The 26,471-nt window shown below is 35.1% G+C and overlaps 1 protein-coding gene across 1 annotated transcript in view; it reads right to left on the bottom strand.

The window, feature by feature from the left end:
• Positions 1-26,471, bottom strand: part of LOC108526186 (polypeptide N-acetylgalactosaminyltransferase-like 6) — a 555,870-nt gene that overhangs the window by 99,077 nt on the left and 430,322 nt on the right. The window lies entirely within an intron of this gene.

Below are 26,471 nucleotides of genomic sequence, written 5' to 3'. Positions count from 1 at the left end.
CCCATAGAGGCCGGGCGCGGTGGCTCAAGCCTGTAATCCCAGCACTTTGGGAGGCCGAGACGGGCGGATCACGAGGTCAGGAGATCGGGACCATCCTGGCCAACACGGTGAAACCCCGTCTCTACTAAAAAATACAAAAAAACTAGCCGGGCGAGGTGGCGGGCGCCTGTAGTCCCAGCCACTTGGGAGGCTGAGGCAGGAGAATGGTGTGAACCCGGGAGGCGGAGCTTGCAGTGAGCTGAGATCTGGCCACCGCACTCCAGCCTGGGCGACAGAGTGAGACTCCGTCTCAAAAAAACAAAAAAACAAAAAAAAAAACAAAAAAAACAAACCCATAGTCCCATGATTATTCATATTAACTCACTGCTAAGGTTTGGTGTATATATTTCCAATGTAGTCGCTGTATGTGTATATATATGTATGTACATGAATATATATATGCAGACATTTATTGAGAATAGAAATAAGATCATAATATGCGGCAAAAGAGAAAACTAAAGAAGAAGAGAAAGAAAAGAGGTAATAGTTACTAAAAGCATTTAGAGGTTACTAGTTATTAATTGGAATAAAGGCTCAAGTTATGGTATATCTGGAAGTCAGGGGCACTGATTTCCCATAGTCAAAAATAGCATATATTGAAAAATATTTACTTTCTATATTTGATATTTCTGTATCAAGTATAGCTTCTTCAACTAACTGAACAGGCTCTACCAATGATTCTTCTGTCTACTTATCAGCACAGTGATTTGAAAAATAAATGTCAATGAAACCTACAAACCAAATTGTGGCAACTCTAATAATTTGAAGCACTGGAGGGCTATCAAGTAAGTGAGGACTAAATTAAGCAGTATTCTAAGCATTTTTGTCAGAGATAGCATAATTGCATATTTGCAGAATTTTTGCAATTCAAATATCAACTGTCTGGGAAAAATGAATATTATAGTCCCTTGTGACATTAAAGAATTGTTTAAAATATAAAATTAACTCTTAAGGACACAAACCCCTACAGCACAGCTGTTTGGGGATGTCTTATAAGAACAAATTCATTTCTATTGTGTTTGAACTTCGGCCATCCATTTTAGTTATAATTTAGTTTAATAAATTTTAGTAAATAGCCAAATGACTTTCAAAGCTGATCAAGAAAATAAACACATACATGAATATACAACTACCGTATTATCCCATCTGAAACAGGGGGAAAGTTTAAAATGGAAGTAGAAGGTTAGACAACATCTTAGTTAATAATTATTAAGACTTTGAATAATTTAACGGATGCCAGACTTATGTGGAGTTGATAATATTTATGTCTTCTCTTGTGGAACGAAAAACCAGTGCTAAAATGTGTATCTGTTTAAGAGCAAGTTTGTAGAACAAATTGACTGTAAGCTCTTTATACTATCATTACTCTTCTTCTGATTTCTTTATTATTCTCCTGTTCTATACATAAAACATTATGTTACACTTCATGAAAGAAGGGACAATGTTAAGTGGGTAACGAAAAGCAAAGATTTCCAGTTCCTGTGTATGAATCTGTGGGCATGGGTGTGTGATATGTTGGAGTGGAGTGTGTGTGTTTAAACTTCTAAAAGCTGAGAGGAAAATGGTTTTCTGTAGCAGGACAAAAAGCAAGTTCAGAAAACAAAGCAAAACGACATGTATCATTAGAATTTCAAAGGCAGAACTGAGTTAAAAGATGGCCTCCCTCTTTATTAATATCTAATTTATCATATACACTATTTTTTGTTTCACTTATATTGAGGCATACATACTCATTTTCCTTTAGTGTGAGTTGTTCTAATTTTGGCACTTCTCATTCTTGAAATTTTTCAGCACAAATGAAAGGTTCCTCATTACGAGGCAGCATTCCTTTCTGTGTGAATCCAGCTATGATCCTATGTAAATTAATAGTAGCCGTGTTTAGCAGAATGTTAATTTCTTATCAAAAACTCTACACTATCAGTCGTAGTAAGATTCTTTGATTAATCTGTATTTTGTAATTGTACTTGTTGACTTTCTTTGGCTGATAGGCCATTTAGAATTTTCAGTTAGGTGATCTGCAGGTGTAACCATATTTTAGTGCTCATCAGTGTTTTGCTCCTAAGTTCATTAAACAGAAACTCATTCAAATAATTAAAGGGCTCTTCACCAATAATACACGTCTTCATTTTAATGCCTACAGGAATTATCTCTGCTAGCTTCTAAAACAAATGAACAAACAATTTAAAGAAAGCCAGAAAATAATCTTGTTTAGTGACATGTATTTAATTGATAACTATGCTTCATGAAAATGACATTTGAAATATATTTGATGTGCTGATTATATTATATTCTTGGAGTCCCAGAGAAAAGGAATTGATGTGAACATCTATTGCCGTCACAATGTGACCTTCTAGTCACATACAAGCTTGCAGAATGACATGAGATGTCTCACTTCAGAAATGCCACCCATTATACTGGTTGCTATTCAGTATTAGCTATGTGTAAAAGAATAGCAGGGCTTACACACTATTGTCTTCTCTCCTTTTCAGACTGCCTAAATGATTGTCATTGTGAAATGGACTATCTCAATCTAAAGCAGACTTTCATATGGGAGTCAAATATCTTACTAGTCTATGACATTCCCCGTCTTTACATTGTTCATGACATTCTTATGACAATCCATCTCAAAATTTAAAACAGGTTTCTCCTTCTTTTTGCTTAGGTCTTTCTCACCCCCAATCCAGGAATGTCTTTCTTCTTCCAGTCATTTTTTAGGCTTAATTTAATTCCTCACTGGAATGCTTTCTGTGATCACACTACCCCACATTAATTTCTTCATTTTTCCAAATTCTATGACATATCCCATGGTTTTACATTGTTTACTGCCATTTTAAATTTAAAATTTAAAATACAACATCTTTATTCTGATTACATGTAACGAATATAAATAAAATAATGCTGATCATTTTATCACCAACCTTTTTGTCATCCCAAACATTTTTTAGACTTTTATGATCATACAAAGCATAAATATTAGCTTGAACTTCAGAAAAGTGCAGCTTTTATAGATCAAAAATTGTTGGATTTTACCAAGTTCGTGTGGTTTCAAAATCATAGGAAATGTTGTGTTTTCCTTTATTAGTACATGACGCCCCTCCTTATATTATTTAGTGTTTTTTTCCTTAATCTTTCATTGCTATCCTATTTCGGGCACTCATAACCATATGCCCACTTCTCTACTTTTACATCAACATAAGATACCAAAGACTTCCTCCCCCTGTGGCACTGCTTCTAAGAAGATGTTACATTGAGAAATCTTCTTTCCCATACTTTATCCTTGTCTCACAAGAGACCATTAGAACACTCCTACTCTAAAAAGCTCTCCATCCGTTGTAAGATGACATGCTATTTTAAACTCTTAATATTATCATGTTTTCCTTTATCATTTTTACTTAAAAACTCCCTATCTAGAGAAAACATAAAGCTTTTCCCATCCTCTCTTTATCTAAATTTCTTTATCTTTAGCTATATATAGTCCACAATTCAAAAAAAAAAAAAATTCCCTATTGTGCAGATTTTTATTCTCACTTATTTTTTTCCTTGGTTAGAATTCTTTGCAGAATATTTTATTCAAAAGAGGTAAGTGGATAATATATTCTGTCTTTCAACCTTGGATATGTTGAATGGTATATACATTCTCTCCTAATTCCCAGAGTTGTAGATGTAGATTTTAATGTCAGATTATGTTTCCTTTACACAAAACTTATTTCTGCCAAGAGCATTGAAAAGATGACTTTATCCTAAACTCAAAATTTAACTAGCATCTGCTTAGCTGTGTCTTTTAAAATCAATATTTTCTGTCATGCTTTCAATCTTTGGACTGAAATCTTTGATATCCATGATACTTTCTTTTGTATTTGTTTAATTATTGTCTCTTTTCATTTTATTTTAGATTCATGCATCTATTCAGTTTTAGCCTTTCTGTCTGTAATTTATGTCTCTAAATTTCTGCATTGATTTGACATATTTCTACCCTTAATCTTCCTATTCACTAATTTGTTTTTACAGAGTGATCATCTGCTTCTATACTTGCTATAAATTCTATAAATCTAAAGCTACATTTTTAGTTCCAGAGAGTTTTTTTTTTTATAGTTTCATTGATACTTTTAGAATGCATTTTGGCTGTTGTTGTTAGGGTGACTGGTAGGGGTGTCTTCATGATGCTCCTGAAGTTCTGTTTCACCAGGTGTAAACTCTTCTGAGTGCCCATCTAGTACCCCCTCTGGCTGTTGGCTGCAGGAGGTGAATATTCTGTTCCTTTTTGCTCTTGGTTTTGCTTTCTCTTGGAATCCAGGTTCACCTGTTCTTTCTTGGTAGCAATAACTGAATTGGTGAGAGTTCATTAAGTTACTAATCGCTTATTGGATATCGTTAGGAAGCCCCTCTGTCCTAGAATTGATCATTTCAAAGGCTAATGATCTCTCAGAACTAGACGTAGGGAGGAGTTAGCTAACTTATTCAGGATGTGCCAGCCTGATATGCAGGCTTTCCCTGGCCCACAGAGAATTAACTTTTGAATCTGTTCAGGTTTGGTAGAAACTTGTGATGGTTAATTTTATGTGTCAATTTGGCTGAGCCCTAGTGCTAAAATGGATGCTCAAACATTATTCTGGGTGTTTTTGTGAAAGAGTTCCTTTAGATGAGATTGACATTTAAATTGGTGGACTTTGGGTAAAGCAAATTACTCTCCACCCACCTTAATGTGGGTGGGCTTTATCTAATCAGTTAAAGGCTTTAATAAAACAAAGACTAACCACCCTATGCAAAAAGGAATTTTGCCATCAAACTACCTGTAAACTCAAGCTATAACTCTTCCCTGGGTCTCCTGCCTGCCAACCTCCACCATCAGATTTTGGACTTATCCAAACCCTCACAATCATGTAAGCCAATTTCTTACAATAAATCTCTCTGTATACATATGTACACATCCTGTTGGTTTTATTGTTTTGGACAACCCTGACTAATACAAGCTTTAGTCACATCATCCTGGGCCCCAACATGTCTGTATTTCTGAGACGGAGTCTCGCTGTGTCGCCCAGGCTGGAGTACAGTGGCGCGATCTCGGATCACTGTAAGTTCCGCCTCCTGGGTTCACGCCATTCTCCCGCCTCAGCCTCCAAGTAGCTGGGACTACAGGCACCCGCCACCACACCCGGCTAGTTTTTTGTATTTTTAGTAGAGACAGGGTTTCACCATGTTAGCCAGCATTGTCTTGATCTCCTGACCTCGTGATCCACCCGCCTCGGCCTCCCAAAGTGCTGGGATTACAGGCTTGAGCCACTGCGCCCGGCCAATCTGTATTTCAAAAAGGGTACTAAGTATTCAGAATAATCAGTAGTCAATAAAAATTGACTAAGTTGTGCAGTGTACTCTAGGTGCCTGCTATGTTTATTGAGCCCTTCTGAATAATGACCAACAGCGATTCATAAAATAAAACTTGCAGTTTTGTATCATGGTCCCATTTTCCTCTGGCCAAAGTTTTTGAACCATGGCTGTATTAGTCTGTTCTCATGCTGCTGTGAGGAAATACCTGACACTGGGTAATTTATAAAGGAAGGAAGTTTAATTGACTCACAATTCTGCAGGACTGGGGAGGCCTCAGGAAACTTACTCAGGAAGGAGAAGCAAACATGTCCTTCTTCAAGTGGTGGCAGGAGAGAGAAGAATGAGGACTGAGTGAAGGGGGAAGCCTCTTATAAACCATCAGATCTTGTGGGGTCCCTCCCACAACATATGGGGATTATGGAATTAAAATTCAAGATGAGATTTGGGTGAGGGCACAGCAAAACTACATCATTCTGCTCCTGGCCACTCCCAAATCTCATATCCTCACATTTTAAAACACAATCACACCTTTCAACAGTCCCCCAAAGTCAGCTCATTCCAGCATTATCCCAAAAGTCCAAGTCCAAGATTTCATCTGAGACAAGGCATGTCCCTTCCACCAATGAGCCTACAAAATCAAAAGCAAGTTAGTTACTTCCTAGATACAATGGGAATACAGTCACTGGGGAAATACCCCCACTCCAAATGGGAGAAATTGGCCAAAACAGAGCAGCCACAGGCCCCATGTAAGTCCAAAATCCAATAGGGCAATCATCAGACCTTAAAGTTCCAAAATGATCTCCTTTGACTCCATGACTCACGTGGAATCACACTGACGTAAGGTCTGCTGATGCAAGAGGTGGGCTCCTATAGCCTTGGGCAGCTCACAAAGTCTTGGGATGTACCCTACAGCTTTGCAGAGTACAGCCCCCCTCCTCAGTGCTTTCACAGGCAGGTGTTGAGTGCTTTTCCAGGTGCACGGTGCAGAACTGTCAGTGGATCTGCCATTTTAGGGTCTGGAGGATGGTGTCTCTCTTCTTACATCTCCACTAGGCAGTGTCCTAGTGGGTACACTTTGTGGGGGCTCCAATCCTACATTTCCCTTGTGCAAAGTGCTAGCATAGGTTCTCCCCAAGGGCTCCACCCATGCTGCAAACTTCCGCCTGGATGTCCAGGTGTTTCCATACATCCTCTGAAATCTAGGTGAAGGTTCCCAAACCTCAATTCTTATCTTCTGTGAATCCACAGGACCTATACCACCTGGACCTGCCAAGGCTTGAGGCTTGCACACTCTGAAGCAATGCCCCCACTGTATCTTTGCTCCTTTTAGCTATGGGTGGAGCTATGACAGCTGGGACACAGGACCATGTCCTGAGACTGCACAGAGCAGGGGGGCCCTGGGCCTGGCCCAGGGAACCCTATTTTCCTCCTAGCCCTCCAGGTCTGTGATGGGAGGGATTGCCATGAAGGTCTCTGACATGCCCTGGAGACATTTTCCCCATTGTCTTGGTGATTAACATTCAGCTCCTTGTTACTTATGCAAATTTCTGCAGCAGGCTTGAATTTCTCTCCAGAAAATGGGTTTTTCTTTTCTATCACATCATCAGGCTGCAGATTTTCAAACTTGTATGCTCTGGTTCCTCTTGAATGCTTGGCCACTTAGAAATTTCTTCTGCCAGATACCCTAAATCATCTCTCTCAAGTTCAAAGTTCCATATATCTCTAGGACAGGGGTCAAATGTCACCAGTATCTTTGCATAGCAAGAGTGACTTTACTCCAGTTCCTGACAAGTTCCTCATCGCCATATGAGACCATCTCAGCCTGGACTTCATTTGTTTATATCACTATAGCATTTTGGTCAAAGCCATTCAACAAGCCTCTAGGAAGTTCCAAACTTTCCCACATTCTCCTGTCCTCTTCTGAGCCCTCCAAACTATTCCAACCTCTGCCTGTTACCCAGTTCCAAAGTCATTTTCACATTTTTAGGTACCTTTACAGCAGCTCCCTACTCTCTGTGGTACCAATTTATTGTATTAGTTTGTTCTCATGTTGCTATGAAGAAATACCTGAGACTGGGTAATTTACAAAGGAAATAGGTTTAATTGACTCCCAGTTCCGTGGGCGTAGGGAGGCCTCAGAAAACTTATAATCATGTTGGAAGGCAAGCAATCACATCCTTCTTCACATAGTGGCAGGAAAGAGAAGAATGAGAACCAAGTGAAGGGGTAAATCCCTTATAAAACCATCAGATTTTGTGATAACTCACTCATTATCACAAGAATAGCATGGAGAACCACCCCCATGATTCAATTACCTCCCGCCAGATTCCTCTCAGGACACTTGGGGATTACGGGAACTACAATTCAAGATGAGCTTTGGGTGGGGACACAGCCAAACCATATCAATGGCTTACTATTAGAACCAAATGGGATTGACTAATAGTAATCTGTTCTGCTGCTTTCCAGGGAGGCTAGCATGAGGACTTTGCCTCCCTGTGATAAATGAAACCTATTGGTGACTGTTCTAGACAGTCGTATGCTCATATCTAGGGCCTTTTTTGCTTAGGGACACAATGAGTGTTAGTCATCAGAAAATGGGAGAGCAGAAGCAGTAGAAAAGAGCTAGCTTCATACTAGACAGAGCTCTGCTAAGGGGTGGTCCCTTGCTGTGTATGTACAAAGCTGCTATGAAGTTATTAATGCAACTTTCAATTCTTAAAGTCTTAGGAAGTTGCTAATGAAAGTATTTTCTGCTTTTCAGTACTTTCATGATCATTGTTAAAATAAATTTTCATTAGCTAACTGAGGTAATCTGACTGTGTATTCATTCTTTTCAATATTCAGCAAGTAATACATCGTCAATGTTTAAAAAATATTTGAAGGCAACTTTAAACAGTTTGAAAACCTTATGTGGACTATTTCATTTTAAAAGTACTGCATTTTTCTTTGTCAAATATATTTTGTTCTTTGTAAAATTTCTTTCATAAGAAGAAATAGCATTTCCCTTTTCAGTAGTTAAAAGTGATATTTTCATGCAGTCATGTATGAACTTGAAAAAAAATTCAATAAGCATTTATTACTTTAATAATACACAATATCATGATTTTGAATAAAAATAAACTAAATACAATTTAAATTGCTGAAGAGGAATTTATGCATGACTACTTATTTTAACACAAGTGTTATGTTGAAAAAGGAAGGAAAAGAAGAATCATCTGTATCTACTGGGGTGGGGTGGAGGGTCCTAGCTTGAGTCTGTTTATCCCTACTGGTGAGATTTAGCTCATCTAATGAACTAGCCTAAAGGCATCTGCTGGTTTAAATGTATTTTCCTGAGGGTTTTCACAGCTTTGTATTGTTCCCCGGCAACTAGTGGATTAGAGAAAGCAAGATGCAGAAGCCCATTTGTGTCTATTGGACATTAGTTTCCAGTTTGATTTAAGAATCTTACAGCTGAGTTCTTTTAAGAGAATAACTGTTGGAAGGAGCTGTTTTGTATAAGGCTGTCTTATGTGAGAAAGAACCACAAGCTTTGTATTGTTGTATTAGTGCTTTAAGGATGAAGTACAACACAATGTAGAGGAGAGAGGCATTCTTCCACATCTCTAAGAAACCATCAAGTATTTTAGAAGGCTGTGAAAAATATGGAATAATGCTTTAGGGACATGATGATATGTGGCTTCAGGAGTCCCTAGGGTCCCAGAACTTGTGGTAGAGATAGATGCTGAACTTGGGTGGCTGTCAAACATCAACTCTCAGTGCAGCAGCTAGAGTAAAATAATACTGACATTAGTATTTAGAGAACTTGTATGTGACTTCCAGGGGGATCAGAAGTATGGTAAGACTTTATAGAGAAGAGACTAGGGGGCCTATATGTGGTGGAGAGCAGAAGTCAGATTAATTGAATCATCACTGTTGATATGGTCTCATTACATCCACAGATGGGTGAGGCACAGGGAAGTTCGGATCACATGTGTTATGAATGTAACCTGAATTAGTGAAAATACTGAAAGTATGAAAAGTCAATAAAAAGATAAGAAGAAAGCAGTATATAAAAAAGGGCTACCCCAGAACTCATTAAATAAGAAAGCAGTATATAAAAACAAGGTTACCCCAGAACTCATTAAAGTTACAGTACTGGCATTAATTTGACTGTTTGTGTATGTAAATGATAAATTATATAAATACATATATCTATATATCTTTAATATATAATATATAAATATATAATATACATGTATAAATACATATAATATATAAACTTTGACGCCCCTCTGAAAATTTCCAGAAATAAAGTAAAGCCTGATTATAAATCCAAATTACACCCACAGATTAAAGGAACATCAGCCCACACCAGATGAAGAAAGAACCAAGCACAAGAACTCTGGCAACTCAAAAAAGCCAGATGTGTCTTTTTTTTTTTTTTTCCTCGCAATGACCAGCGAGTTCCCCCAGGAAGCTCTTAAATAGCTAAAATTTATATATAAATATATATTATATATATATACCAATATATAATATTAAAATATATATATTTGTTTCTATTATTATATCGTCTCTAAAAATTCGTTCTCCTAATATATATATTTAAATATATATATACAGTAAATAAAAAATAAATCAATAGAGTCATAGTGCCGGCCCGATATATATATATCCTATAATTGATATACTATGCACCTGGGCTTCATAATATGTAACTTCAAACGAAAAAAAAAAAAAAAAAAAAAAAAAAAAAAAAAAAATCTGAATTTTCCGAATTTGCTGATCTCATGTGAAAATAGAAATAGGATTAATATTTGACCTTTTACACCTCATAGAGTTTCTGTGAGAAGCATGAAAGCAGTATGTAAGAAAGTAAAGGATTTGTGGTAAACCATACTAGATTTTTGTTGTAAGTGTGACATTGACATCCCAATTTTGGATAATGCATTTAATGCCTTTGTTTAGATTATAAAAATATTTGTGGTGTATTTGTCAGAAGGTTTATAAAGTATTTTATTAAGTTGCATACATGTATTTCTATTATAAAACAATCACTAAAATTAAATATCAATCCAATAATTTCTTTGTAAACTTTTGCCACAATTTCAATCTAATGATTATTATTTCTTAAAACAAAAAAATATATGCATAAAGGGACACTACTCATAATATTGGTATCCCAATTATTATCTATGACCAAATACTATTAGATTGCTATTTGGGTTAATGTCAATTAAATTAATCTAGTTATTCTAGTCCAATAATAAAATTGGATCCCTAAGGCTCAGTTGGTCATCATGGAAAGGTAAATCATTATCAAATGAAATGCCTAGTAATGCTAATTCTATTTTGCTCTCCTGGTCATTTCACATCAGTACACTAAACACTGTATTAAATTCTTTATCCATTAAATCTTATTTTTTTCATCTTATTATAGTATCTATGTTTCATAAACAATGCAAGTCTATTATACATATGTTTTGGCAGAGAAATTTTCCTTTAAATTAGTATGATCTCAGTTCTGAGTTTCTAGCTTTCTGGAGGACCCTCTATGTTATGTTTTTGTGATTGTAGAGTCTCAGAATGAACAGTTGTTTTTGTCTGGCATGAAAGCTGCTCAAAACCCACTGCTACTCAGGCAAAGAGCATCAAGTCAAACTGGCATTGTGGTTCTGAAGTCAGCCTCTGGAAAGTGTTGCCATCAGGCTCCGGAGCTGACGCTTTTCCTTCTCTAGTGGGTAAACACACACATTTCCTCTATAGCACTCATTAGGTAATGGAGCCAAGAAGGCCCGTAACTCATCACTGACAAATTTGTGCCAGATCTTGGACATGAATTCTGGAGGATATTCAAGTACTCACTTGGATCTCTATAAAGTTATGTCTAAAATGCAGTGCTTTGCTTTAATGATAATCTGGGCTTGAATGAATCACAGTCCCTCAAATCATGGAGACTCTCTGTAAATACAGCATTAACATGTTGCAAAACTCTGTTAATGTCATAATGGTGACATCATAGTCCCAGTCATCAAAAATTTGTTCTCTAATTTTAGTTCTTACTCTTCTTCCCAGAACGTGTTTATATACATGCTACATTGGTATGTAAACTATAACTCTAAATGTAAGGATGACTTTAACTCCTCCCATCAAGTCCATGGCAACAGTGGCAAATCTAACTTCATGGAATTTCAAGAGGAGAGCTACTATTAGCAGAAAGATTAGCATTTGAGCTGAGGTAAAAACGTTAGGTATGGTGGGTATTAGAGTTTTCTGTGTGACAAATTGGTAGAAAATACAAATTTACATTTTGGTCTCATTTAACAGCTATGCAGGAATGAGTTAACCTAGGAAAAATAAAATTGGGCAAAAGACCTCAGGAAAATGAATGGCAGACATAAAATCAATTTAACCTTAGTGTGTGCAATAATTTATATTCCAATCCTTTGCTTTACTAGATGCTTCTGATCTTTTTCTTCTTGACTCTTACCAGATACCATGTTCCTTCAGCAGAATATTTTCTTGTTTTTTCATGATCAAGGGTTATAATCTACTCATATGACTCCTCACAAATGTGGGGCATTTACATCTAGAAACAATTTGATAGCAATCACAACTACTACCATATGAAAGGGATTTTTGCAAAAGCATAAATACAATACTAAAAGGATAAAAGATTTGGGGGAGAAGCTCCCAACAGGTTTGTCTTGTAATATAAATCCTGAAGCAAAGCGACATAGCTCTACTTGAAATATGTTTATATAGATCCCCTTGTGAAAAATTTTTTGAGAGACTGTGTATCAATTGAATAGATTTGATGGCATGAGAAAACATATGATAGTTGCTTCAAGTTACAGTCATATAGGCACAGCAATCAGGGTTATGTGACAATATAAGTATCCTTCATATTCTATAGGCAAGACAAACACTAAAGCCCAGGAAGTTTAATTAACAAATAAATCTGTGATAGTTGCTATTATTCAACCACATTTTAACTAATGGGAAAAATAAGGCAAAATAATCTTATGCATACTTGCCCATAGGAAGTTGATATTTCTAAAGAGAGATATTATGAGTTTTGCAACAAATAGTTAAATTGAATTCTGTTTAAAAGCTGGCATTATTTATATCTTTTAATATAAACTGATTGCAGTTTAATAAATCTCCTGAGATATTTCTATACTGCTGTTTTTTATTTTAAGATTGAAGGGATTTTTCCTCTAAATAATTATCATTCAGTTTAGTTTCAGCTAAGTTGTGTTCTAATTTTAGACAGCTAAATGATACATCTCAACAGAATGCTCACAGTCTCTTTTCATTTCCATTTTACATTTTCATTATTATTCAATGACTGACAAAGGAAATATTTCATTAAAAGTTAATTTTAACCTTATGAATAATAATGAATATTGTTTTGGTAATACCCCCCAAAGTTGACCACTTCCTAACAAATCTCATTATGACATTTATTGAGAGTACATCCTAGATGTTTAAATTATAGTCAACTATTAACAATAAATAATGTGACATTGTGGATAGTAATAAAAAGGGTGCCAGATATTTTTAAGAGACATGAGGCTTCAGTAAAAGATGACCAGAAACCCATTGTAGCCATAGCAATGGTTGCTATTTTTACTTTCTGAAAGCATCATAGTTAGTCTCACCCAAATGGTGCACATTTCTGCTTCTCATTCTGTTTAGTTCACAGTCTTGTTCAATTATGGAGAATAAAGACATTTTGGAGCAAAACAGGTCCCTGATCAGCACTAAAGTGAGATGTTGTTTAAAGGAACTTAGGAAAGCCTATCGTTAATCACTCAAAGCATGGTAAATTCCCACTTCTCGAATGGGGTTTCAATGCATATACTTTAAATGTTTTGCTATGGCAATTTGCAGCAATTAGTAAAACCCCTTAGTGACTTCAATCATGAGATTTAAGAGGAAATGAGAAGCAATCTCCAAAAGAGGAAAACAACCACCATGTTGTGGAAGGTTCTCAGGATACTTTCCTAATGCAGGATTGCTGTTATTGCAAAAGCCCAGTTCAAATGATTCAAGACCATCTTGTGACTTAACACCCTTGGACAAGTGGTTATATTTCATGAAATCATATATTTTGATTCATTGAATGTAAATAAACGTGTGTAAATACAGATAGGAAGATACTTGCTAGAAAGAAACTGTAAGCAGAGTAAAAGGATAGAGAGTGAATACAGTAACTATATCCATATATGATAATATGGTGATTGGCAGGCCTTTCTAAACTGGGGACATATAATCTGGTGACTTTAAGGAAGGGGCAAGTAGGTTTGTGAAGATATGTATGAAAAGTGCTCAAAGCAGCAAGAGCAGGAAGTGAAAAATTGCTGGAACATATTTAGTACATTTGTGGAAGAACAAGGAGGCCATTGTGGCCAGTGGAGAAACTGAACACAAATCAGTAAGAGTTGAGGTCAGAGACATGCGTCAGGTATAGATCATATTGGGCCTTACGGGTTGTGGAATAAACTTGGATTTATTTTTGAATATGATTAACAGCCTTTGAAGGCATTTGAGCAGAGGAGGGAAATGATCTGATTATATATGTTCAGATGATCATTCTGACTTTTATTTGAAGAGCTCTGGAGCAAGATCAGTTAAGACACTTACTGAAATAGTTTAGGCAGGAGACACTGGTGGTTTGCATCGGAATGGCCACAGTGTCAATAAACAGCGAGAGCTCCTCCCACAATGCCTTATCCATTTCAAGAACCACTGTAGTTACTCTTTTTCTAAAATTTCCTTCCAGAGCTTGGTGCAGTATTTGGCATTTAAAAGTATATCTTGAATTAGTAAATGAATAAAATGACAGAAGACTCAATGAAACCTCGGATATTCAAACTTACCAGTATGACTACTTAAGACAAATTGAAGTAGTAAAAAGACATAATTTCATGGAATTCCTGAGGCTTATCGTGGAATACATACATTGATTAGATGAGAGTATAAACTGTTTCAACAAAATAGATCATATAGAAGGGTTGAAACCAGCTTTTTAAAAATGTTGAGTTCACTCATATTTTAATCCAAAACAAGTGTCAAACGCAGTAACAATATTTTGAGTTAAAATAAAAACAAATAATTTTAAAGTTCAAAACTAAAAACAAATGCTTTCTAGAAATATATATCAGTGATATAATGATTTTATAAAACACATACACATCACACACACACATACCTCTGAACAGATTATTTAAAATGTATGTTTTTACCACTTATAAAAGGAAGTTACAATAAATAGGGAACATCATATATTTAAAAAACAGTTATCTAAGCAATTGCATTTCCCCTCTCAACTCCCAGCACAATTTGTTAGATCTATAGTTCCATAAAATGCCATAGGCAGAGTTTACTTTTATTTCAGAAATGTATTACTTAAAAAAAATTAGGCCCGGGCGACGGGTGCGGCTCAAGACTGGCAATCCCAGCACTGTTGGGGGAGGCCGAGGGACGGGGCAGGATCACGAGGGTAGCAGATCGAGACCATCCTTAGGCTAACACGGTGCCAACGCCCTGTCTCGTTTGTTTACTAAAAATACAAAAACTAGGCCGGTGATGTGGGCAGCCTATAGGTTCCCAGCTACTGTGCAGGAGGCCTGGGAGGCCCAGGAAATGCCATAAACCCAGAGGCAGAGCTTGCATGTGAGCTGAGATTGCACCACTGCCCCTCCAGCCTGGTTGACAGATGCGAGACTCATCCTCAAAAAAAAAAAAAAAAAAAAAAAAAAAAATGTATATGTGGGAGAAATGGTCAACTAGATAGATAGCTCTTCAGCTACTATAATTATACTCAATGTATATTGAATAATGAATCAATATCAAAATGTACATTCTCTTTTATATTGTATCAAAGGAATTTGTATTGAAATTCTTTTCATTCAACTTTTATTAATAATTTGATGAAGATTAAAGAACATGCTAATCTATTTTGTGATAATGTACAGCTGAGAGGTACAGTTAAACTGTTAAAAGATAAAATGTAGTGTCAATAAATTCTCAAAAAACATAAAACTAGTTAAATGAACTATAATGGTATTACACATAGAATATATAAAGTGAGAAAAAACAATACAATGCTTAAGGTATGACTAGGTTAGTGGCTACTCATAAGAATGAGAAATCAGAGTTAACTGGATAAAAGTATAACTCTTAACTGATGTTAGCATATGCCTTAATGCCTTAACATTTGGTTTACCTCACTTTGGAAGCCTTCCTGCTCCTGCAATGCTGGATTTTATACCCTTCTTCTACCAATAAATTGGTTTGGCCAATGCTAACACCAAAATAATGATGTGTAAGATTATGAAATAATAAAAATTCTGGATTTATTTGAACATTAACAAATGTGAATAATCTTTACAGTTTGGTTTAACTCTAAAGGCACAGATACGCCAGAAGAGAATCCTGATGCTACTCATAAGGTCCTAAAGCCTGTCTTTCAATTGCTCCTTTTATATTTTTTTTTTCTTAATTCAAGAAATCTCCATTTCCTCAAAGGTGGAAATAATATGTTTTTCTGATTACTCACCTCTAGTGTTTAACAACATGCCTTCCACTGCGTATACCACCTATTTATTAAAAATAATTATTTAAAGTAAATGAAGGGAACTAAGGTGGCTACAAATGTGAGAAATCACAGAAGAGCCTCAGGACTGAGCAAAGCCTACCTACCAGCCTACTAGCCATTACACTTAAGAGTCATCTGCTGGATCACAGACCAAACTTCAATAGCAAAAATATTTTGCTAACTCACACCCTGTAAAACTAAGACAAGAATTCAGCTACAAATAAAGACCCATAACAAAACCTTGACCCCCTGAAAATTTCCGCAAATAAAGTAAACTGATTATAATCAAATTATACCACAGTTAAAGGAACATCAGCCCACACAGATGAAAAAGAACCAGCACAAGAACTCTGGCAACTCAAAAGCCAGTGTGTCTTTTTTTTTTTTTTTTTTCCTCCAAATGACCACAGTATTTCCCCAGCAAGGATTCTTAACCAGTTAAAATGGCTTAAATGACAGACATAGAATTCAGAATATGGATAGGAATGAAGATTATGGAAATTAAGGAGGAACTCGAAACTCAATCCAACAAATCTAAGGATTACAGCAAAATGGATCGGGAACTGAAAGACAAAATAGCCATTTAAAGAAAGAATCAAACTGATCTGATAGAGCTGAAAGACACACTACAAGAATTTTATAATACAATTGCAAATATTAACAGCAGAATAGACCAAACTGAGGAAAGACTCTCAGAGCTGTAAGACTGGTCCTCTGAACTAATTTAGTCAGACAAAAACAAATAAAAAATGAATAAAAAACAACAAACAAAAACTTCAAAAAACATGGAATTATGTCAAGAGACGAAATCTATGACTCACTCGTGTCCCAGAAAAAAAGGGAAAGTATGCAACTTAAAAAACATATTTGAGGATGTCATTCATGAAAATTTCCCCAACCTCACACAAGAGGCCAACATTCAAATTCAGGAAATGCAGAGAACCCCAAGACACATACTCATTAGATTCTCCAAGGTCAACATGAAAGTAAAAATATTAAATGCAGCTAAAGAGAAGGAGCAGGTGACCTACAAGTGGAGCCCTAGCAGGCTAACAGCAGAACTTTCAGTAGAAACCTCATAAGACACACGAGTTTGGTCATCTATCTTCGGCATTCTAAACTCAACACGTGATCAAATGGACTTAACAGATATTTATAGAACTCACCTCTCAAAATCAAAATAATACACTTTCTTATCAGCATATGGCACATATCCTAAAATTAACCACACAATGTAGCATTAAGAGGAAAGTTTATAATACTAAACATCCACACGAAAAAGTTAGAAAGATCTCAAATTAACAACCAAACATCACACCTTGAGGAAATAGAAAAACAAAAGCAAACCAACCCCAAAGCTAGCAAAAGACAAGAAATAACCAAAATCACAGTAGAACTGAATGAAGTTGAGACATAAAAAAACATACAAAAGGTCAATGAAAGCAAAAGTTGGTTATTTGAAAGAATAAATAAGATAGAACACTAGCAAGATCAATAAAGACAAAAAGAGAATATCCAAATAAACATATTCAGAAATGACAAAGCTGACATTACAAACAATCTCACGGAAATACAAAAAAACTCCAGAGACTACTACAAAGACCTCTATGCACACAAGTTAGAAAACCTAGAAGAAATGGATAAATTTCTGGGAACATACAGCCTATTAAAACTGAACCAGGTATAAATTCAAATCGTGAATAGACCAATAATTCATTCTGAAATGGAATAAGAAAAAAGGCTACCAACCAGGAAAAGCCCATGTCCAGATGGATTCACAGCCAAATTCGACCAGATATGTAAAGAAGAATGGGTACCATTCTTACTAAAACTATTCCAAAAAATTGAGTAGGAGACATTCTTCCCTAACTCATTCTATGAGACCAGCATCATCCTGATACCAAAACCGGTAAAGAGACAAAAAAAAAAAAAAAAGAAAGAAAATTATAAGCTAATATCTTTGATAAACATAGATGAAAAATCCTTAATAAAATACTAGCAAATTGAACCCAGCAGCACATCAAAATGCTAATCCATCATGATCAAGTAAACTTTATCCTTGGGATACAAGGTTAGTTCAACATATGCAAATCAATAAATATGATTCATCACATAAAGAGAACTATAAACAAAAACTATATAACCATATCAATAGATTCAGCAAATGCTTTCAATAAAATTCAGCATTCCTTCATATCAAAAATACTCAACAAACTAGGCATCGAAAGGACATACCTCAAAATAATAAGAGCCATCTGTGACAAACCCATAACCAGTATCATACAGAACAGACAAAAGCTGGAAGCACCACCCTTGAAAACCGGCACAAGACAAGGATACCCTCTCTCATCACTCCTATTTAATATAGTACTGAAATCCTGGTCAGAGCAATTGGGCAAGAGATAGAAATAAAAAGCATCTAAATAGAAAGAGAGGAATTCAACCTATTCCTGTTTGCAGTCAATATAATTTTGTAACTAGAAAACCCCACTCTCTGCCAATGGCTCCTAGATCATATAAACAACTTCAGCAAGGTTTCAGGATACAAAATCAATGTAGAAAAATTAGTAGCATTTCTATACACCAGCAACATCCAAGCTGAGAGCTAAATTAAGAATGCAGTCCTATCTACAATAGCTGTAAAAAAGATAAAATACCTAGGAATAAAGCTAACCAGGGAGGTGAAAGATCTCCACAATTAGAATTACAAAACGTTGCTCAAAGAAATCAGAGATGAAATAAACAAATGGAAAAACAATCCATGCTCATGATAGGCAGGATGAATAGTTAAAATGCTATACTTCCCAAAGCAGTTTACAGATTCAATGCTATTTCTATTGAACTACCAATGACGTTCTTCACTAACTAAATAAAACTAAACACAGAACTAAAAAAAGCTATTTTAAAATTCATATGAAACCAAAAAAGAGCCTGAATAGCCAAAGCAATCCTAAACAAAAAGAACAAGGCTGGAGGCATCACAGTATCTGACTTCAAACAATGTTACAAGGCTACAGTAATAAAAACAGCATGGTACTAGTATAAAATAGACACATAGACCAATGGAACAGACTAGAGAGCCCAGATATAAAGCCATACACCTGAAACCATCTGATCTTTGACAAAGCTGACAAAAACAAGCATGGGGAAAGGACTCCCTACTTAATAAATGGTGCTATGATAACTGGCTAGTCATATACAGAAGATTGAAACTAGACCCCTTTCTTACACCATATACAAAAATCAGCTCAAGATGGATTAAGGCTCAAATGTAAAACCTAAAATTATAAAATCCTAGAAGAAAACCTAGGAAATACCATTTTAGACTTAAGCTCTGGCAAATATTTCATGATGAAGACATCAAAAACAACTGCAACAAAACCAAAAATTGACAAATGCTACTGAATCAAGCAAAAGAGCTTCTGCACAGCAAAGAAAACTATTAACACAGTAAATGGACAACACACACAATGGGAGAAAATATTTGTAAACTATGCATCTGACAAAGGTCTAACATCCAGAATCTGTAAGGAACTTAAACAATTTAACAAGCAAAACATACACAAACCCATTAAAAAGTGGGCAAAAGGATATGAACACTTTTCAAATAGCCAACAAGCAAATGAAAAAAAAAAAATGTTCAACGTCACTCATCATTAGTGATCACTAATCACTGCTAATGGGGATATAAATTACTTCAGCCATTGTGGAATTTTGGAGATTACTCAAAGAACCTAAAGCTGAACTGCCATTCAATCCAGTGATCCCATTATTGGGTGTACACCCAAAGGAAGTCATTCTACCATAAGGACACATGCATGTGTACGTTCATTGCAGCACTATTCACAATAATAAAGACATGGAATCAACTTAGGTGCCAATCAGTGGTAGACTGGATAAGTAAAATGTGGTAAATATGTACCATGGAATACTATGTAAGCCATAACAAACGACGAAATCATGTTTTTTGCAGCCACATGGATGGAGTTGGAGACCATTATCCTAAGCAAACTAAAGCAGGAACAGGAAACTAAACATCGTATGTTCTTATTATAAGTGAGAACTAAACGTTGAGTACACATAGACAAAGAAGAGAACAATAGACACTAAGACCTACATGAGGATGAAGGTAGGAGGAGATTAAGGATCAAAAAAAAATACCTATTGAGTACTATGTTTATTATCTAGGTGATGAAACAACATGTACACCAAACTCCCACAACTTGCAATTTATCTATAGAATCAACCTGCAAACGTATCCCTAAAATTAAAAGTAAAACAAAATAAAATAAAGTATCTGATATCTCAAAAATCACCAAATATTCCAGAGCTGTAATTACCAGAACAAAACATAAATGTAACAACTTTAATGAAAACACTAACAAAGTATGTAATGAAATGCATGCTGCCTATCATGCTAATATACTTTTACAAAGATTAGTGAGATTTCATTGCGAAAGAGTTTCTGAATTTTCTTATTTTAAGATAATTTCAGTGCTTTTAAGTGGGCTAGACATTTCAAAACATATTGAAAGAAAAATAACTACAATGTGGAACACTGGATCACAGAGCAGTGCAATGTAGTTAAAGTAATATTTAGAGGGGAATTTAGTTTCCCAAATGATTATTCTACAATAGAAAAATGACTGAAATTAGGAGGTATAAATTTATATTTAAGTATACCATGGAATACTATGCAGCCATAATGATGAATGAAATAATGTCCTTTGCAGCAACATGGATGCACTTAGATGTCATTATCCTAAGCAAATTAACCCAGAAACAGAAAATGAAGTATTACATATTCTTACTTATAAGTGGGAGTTATCCCATTTATGGGTTAACACTGGGCATACTTGGACAAAACGATGGGAATAGGAGACACTGGGACAGGGCATGGGGAGTGGAATGGGCAACTACTGAAAAACTACCAACCGGGCACTATGCTCAGAACGGGAGTAACAGATTCCATCATACTCCAGACCTCAGCATCATGTAATATACCCTTGTAACAAACCCGCATACATATGCCCTGAAACAAAACTAAATGTTGAAATTTTAAAAGTGAAAAATAAAGTGCAAACAAAATTTTTTAAAAGTCAGAAAAGATTTAGAGAAAAATAAAATAGATGAGCAGAGACAAAACTGGCTTTTGAAGTAAGTCACAAAAGTGACAAATTTTTGGCCTGGGGCAATGGCTCATGCCTATAATCCCAACACTTTCGGAGGCCAAGTTGGGCGGATCAACAGAGGTCAGAAGTTCGAGACCAGCCTGGTCAACATGGTAGAACCCTGTCTCCACTAAAAATTCAAAAATTAGCCGTGTGTGGTGGTGCGTGCCTTTAGTCCAAGCTCCTCAAGAGGCTGAGGCAGGAGAATCACTTGAACCCGGGAGGTGGAGGTTGCAGTAAGCCAAGATCACACCACTGCACTCCAGCCTGGGCAACAGAGTGAGACTCCATCTCAAACAAACAAACAAATAAAAAACTGAAAAATGTTTATAGAAATAGATTAAGAAAGCAGAAAAAAAAAAAAAACAATATCTGAAAAAAGTATATAAATTTAAGCATTGCAGGCATTACAAAAATCTTATGAGGACATAAGAATAAGTAAATAAATTTGTTAATAAAGATAAACATTTAGAGATAATGGACAAATTACTAGAAGAATACCATTAGTTCCAGAAGAAATCAATAATCAACTACTACTGTAACTACATAAAATGTTAGCCAAGTGGTTAAAAATGTATGCTCCAAGGAAAGTTCAGGTCAACAGAGCTTCATTCACAAAAAAGTCCATAATAATCACTAAAGAAATAATTCTAGTTTGCAACAAACAATTATGAAGTATAAAAAACAGCAAGTATTAAACAGTCATTTTATGAAGCTGTCATTATACTGTTACCAAAACTTGACAAAGACTTGATAAGAATAGAAAATTTGGGGCCAATATTAATTCATAGGTAAAGATTTGAAAATGCCAAACAAAATATTAACAAATCAAATATAGTTGCAGGGGCCATTGAAAACAATATGCTAAGAATAGATAGGGCTCAAGGACAGTATCTCCAGTTGAACTTTTAATGAACTCCAGTAGGCGCCAAGAAGGCAGACAAATAAGGAAGAGCCTAGAGACAAGGAACTAAGCAGGTTACATCTGGGTAGAGAAAGTTTGTTTTGCATTGTGTTATTTCTGCTGACGTGAGGTTTATGGAGTATAAATAAAGTGAGGCAGAGGCTCTGCACGCGGCCGCCATGTTCTCTGTTTGTCTTTGTCTCTTGTGTCTGTTCATTCTTCACCACCCCCAGCGCGGTCCTCAATATATAGTTATTAAAAAAAGAAAGATTTAGTCTAGAATAACAAATTTGGTTTCTGTTAGAAAAGCAACAGATACAATTTACCCAAATAACAGATTAAAGGAGAAAATTTATCTTATCTATGTTAATAAATGCAAATGAACAGAAAACTTTTAATAGAATCAGCACTCCTTCAGGTTAAAAGAAAGTCACAAACTCTCAGCAAAACAGATTCAGAAGTAACATAAGTGTATTTGTCAAAGTGCATAGTGTATTTGTATTGTGTTAATAAACATGATACAATGTATTTACATTAGATAAATTGATCTAACAATAGACAGGCAGATAAAATCTCAAAATGAGCACTTAAATTCCTTTTGTGAGAATCATAAAATGTCAGAAGTAGCCATTATTACCAACTATTCAATGTTACACTGCAGTTCTTAGCAATTATAATAATAGGAGAAAACTAAAACTAAAATTATAGGTCTAGAATAGAAAAAAACATTTTTAAAATCACTGTCATTACTAGCAAATATGAGTGTCTACATTTTGAAAATCCAAAATAAACTATTGGTAAATGTTTTGAATTAATAGAAAACCTTAGAACATTTTCTAAATTTATATCAGTGTTAAGAGTTATTCACATTTCTATATTACAATTACAAACAATGAAGAATTTCAATATAATCGTTATGTGAACAAAATCAATATAACATTAGTTTACTAAGATTAATACTAAACATAATCTGAGAACAAAATTACAAAGCCATCCTTAAATATAATAAAGAAGTAGCAAATAAATATAATAATATATCATAGAATATTCTATATTAGAAAATATCAATAATCCTCTAATTCATCCATAGGCTAAACACAATTCAAAAATTCCCACTTTTTTCTGCATATCTTCGTATGTTAATGTGAAATTTAAAACTGAATACAAAATTTTAAGGAAGAATACAATGTAAGAATGACAACAAAAAGAAGAGCAAGAATGTAGCTCTTTTTTGGTGAGCTATACCAGCTATTAATAGCTGTAATAAAGATATAGTACATCAGCTATTGTGGCATTAGCACAGGGATTTTTACTCACGGAACAAGATTGAGAACCCAGAAAGAGAACAAACAAATATGGGAATTTAATTTATAATAGAGTCAATAGTTCAGAGGAATGGAAGGAAAGATAAATTTCTTAATAAATGTTGCTAATAATTGGTTAAGTGAATAAAAACTAAATAAATATTGGATCCCTATCTCACATTATATAAAATGAACACTAGGTGGATTTAAGACCCAAATGTAAAATGTAAAATTATCAAGTTTGTTTGTTTATTTATTTATGTATGTATTTATTTAGAGACAGGGTTTCCAGCCCAGGCTGGATAGCTCACTGCAGCCTCAAATTCCAGGCTCAGGTGAACCTCCTGCCTCAGCCTTCCATGTAGCTGAGACCACAGGCACATGTCACCACATCTGGAAGAATATATATATATTTTTTAATTGTAGAGATGAGGTCTCACTATGTTTCCCAGGCTGCTCTCAAACTCCTGGGCTCAAGCAATCCTCCCTCCGCTGCCTCCCAGTGTGCTGGGATTACAGGTGTGAGCCACTGTGCCCAGCCAAAATTATCAAATTTTTAAAAGACAATGTAGAACATCAGTATGAGCTATCTTTTACAAATGATTGCTGAATTTGGCTATCTCAAAATTGAAAACTATTCATTAAACCATACATAAAGAGATTTTTTAAAGTAGTCTACAAAATGTAGGATAAGTTCTTGTCACTAAATATAACCACCAAAGATATAATTTAAAATAAATCAAGAACACTGTGTGGAGCAAATAATTCAAAAGATGGAAACAGAAATGAATAGGACCTTTACCAAAAAGGAAGAACAAATGGCCCAAAAGCATAAAAAAGATATCAACCACATTTTAATGTGTTTGCATTAATAAAATGCAAATCTAAGTAACAGTGAGAGACTATTTCATATCACCAAATTTAGGGAAAAAGTCAGACAATTTCAAATATTCACAAGGATGTACAGCAATGAGAATTCTATCCATTACTGATTGAAATGAAATTGGTGTTATCAATTTTGGCAGCTAGTCATGCCCTAATAAAGTTCAATTGTGCATTCTCTAGACATACAAATCTACTATTAAATAGGTACCTTAATAAAATATTGTCTCTACCCCAGAACCATGCACAAGAATACTTATAGCAGCATTATACACAATGACTAAAACTATTCAAAGGCCCACCAAGAGGACAATGTTACAGAAAATTTAACAACAGTAAAAATGAACCAACATTTCACTCATTGACCTAGATAAATCTCAAAAATATTTTCGAGTGAAAGAAGAAAGTCATACAGTAAAATTAAATTTTTAGATAAAGGTCAAACACTGGCAAAACTTACCAGTATTTGATTCAGGATAAATACACTGGCAGTAAAACTACAGAGAAAATAATAGAGTAAACACAAAATTAAAGTCTTGGAGGGGTCACAATGGCACAAATGATCCTTTTTCTTGTCCTATATATGAAATACATGGATGTTTATTTGATTTTGACTCTGTAACTGAGTGTGTGTGTACACACATGTATGTTTTAATACACTTTTATTTATGATATATTGCATTGTATAAAAATAATAAATTTTAGTGTATAAATTTATCATAAATCCTCCAGTGAAAAAAAAATTCTACTCTTTAAAAGTTTTTTAATTACACAAAGAATTTGTACTTAAAACTTGTGATATTACCAATTTCTTTTGTAGATCAGTTTTCCCTTGGTCCAAGCAAAGATGAAGATAGAAAAGACAAGTTTATTCAGGAGGTGGAAAGGGTGATATGGAGCATATATAAATGTGAAGCACTGATTTTGCATTCAAAACTCACTGGTACAAGCAAAGGATAGGCATACCAATTCATGTTAAAGTAACTTAGATGGATTAATAATTACAGTTATCATTAGTTGATTTTCCAATATGTCCAAATAATTGGACAATTACTGTAGGTATATTATCTTTAATCCTTAAATAAATTCTACAAAGTAGAATATCAGAAACAGAAATTGATTTGCCACAGTGCCTGTATGGAAATGCTAGGATTTGAACCTAGGTGTGTCTTTCTCCTGTTGTGTCCTTGCCGTTACTCCATATTGTCCAAATATTATTATTTAATAGTGGAGTATAATGGACCATGATAAGACCTGGTTCTTAATCCAGAGCTGCAAATTATTAGCTGCTTGAACTTGGATAAAATTTAATAAATTCATAGGAACTCAATTTTATTTAATTTGGGATACCTATCAGAGTTATTCTGAGATTTAAACAAAATATATATGTAAAGCACTTAGTAGAAAACATGCATTCAATAAATTTGGGCAATTTTATTATTATTATTAACTTGTGGAAGATTCAATTGGTAAGATTATGAAAACATTCCAAAAAACTTCAGCATCCTGGGGTCATAAGGAGAAACAAGTAGTTGGATTAATACCGGGTTGATCAAGCAAATAGAGGAAAAAGATAAAAGTGCTAGAAAAGTGAGGATGCTGGTAAGGAACTCACTTTCATGACCATTCATGGGGTCACTGCCAAGGTGGAAAGATGATAGAACCTGGAAGAAGTTGATTCTCTGAAAACAGGGAACATCTTTGGAATAAGCTGCTTTGATAAAGTTGAGGATAAGGGTGTGGGGCAGGCCTTTTTTTTGAAGAAAAGGAATGGAAGAAAATAAAAACAACTGTAATTAAGTCAGTCATACCTGATACAGAGCTACAAACATTTCACAGCCCAGAACAATTTTGTTCCTAACTCTAGTTGAGTAAGAGGATCTCACACCGCAGCTAGTCATAATTCGGCTGCTGATTTGACCTTGAATGCAGTGTCTCATGGCTGCTGAGATGTCTTTACCAAACTGTAGCTGCTCTATTTCTGTGACATCCTCACTGAGAAAATAACTTACTTGGCTGAACAAAAGAATATGGGTTTCCTATCATGAGTTACTCACTTTCACTGTATTTCTACTTATATACCCTTCTGAATTTCTGTTCACAACAACCTAATCTTTAAGTCCTTCTAGAAAGACTTATCTTTTGTTTGTTTGTTTGTTTGTTTGTTTGACATGGAGTCTTGCTCTGTCGCCCAGGCAGAGCAAGCTCTACCTCCTGGGCCATTCTCCTGCCTCAGCCTCCCACGTAGCTGGGACTAC

Source organism: Rhinopithecus bieti, unplaced genomic scaffold (genome assembly GCF_001698545.2).
Source record: "Rhinopithecus bieti isolate Rb0 unplaced genomic scaffold, ASM169854v2 scaffold_2917, whole genome shotgun sequence".
Taxonomy (NCBI): domain Eukaryota; kingdom Metazoa; phylum Chordata; class Mammalia; order Primates; family Cercopithecidae; genus Rhinopithecus; species Rhinopithecus bieti.
The sequence above is the reverse complement of the archived record's forward strand: the minus strand, read 5'-3'. Positions and strand labels throughout refer to the sequence as shown.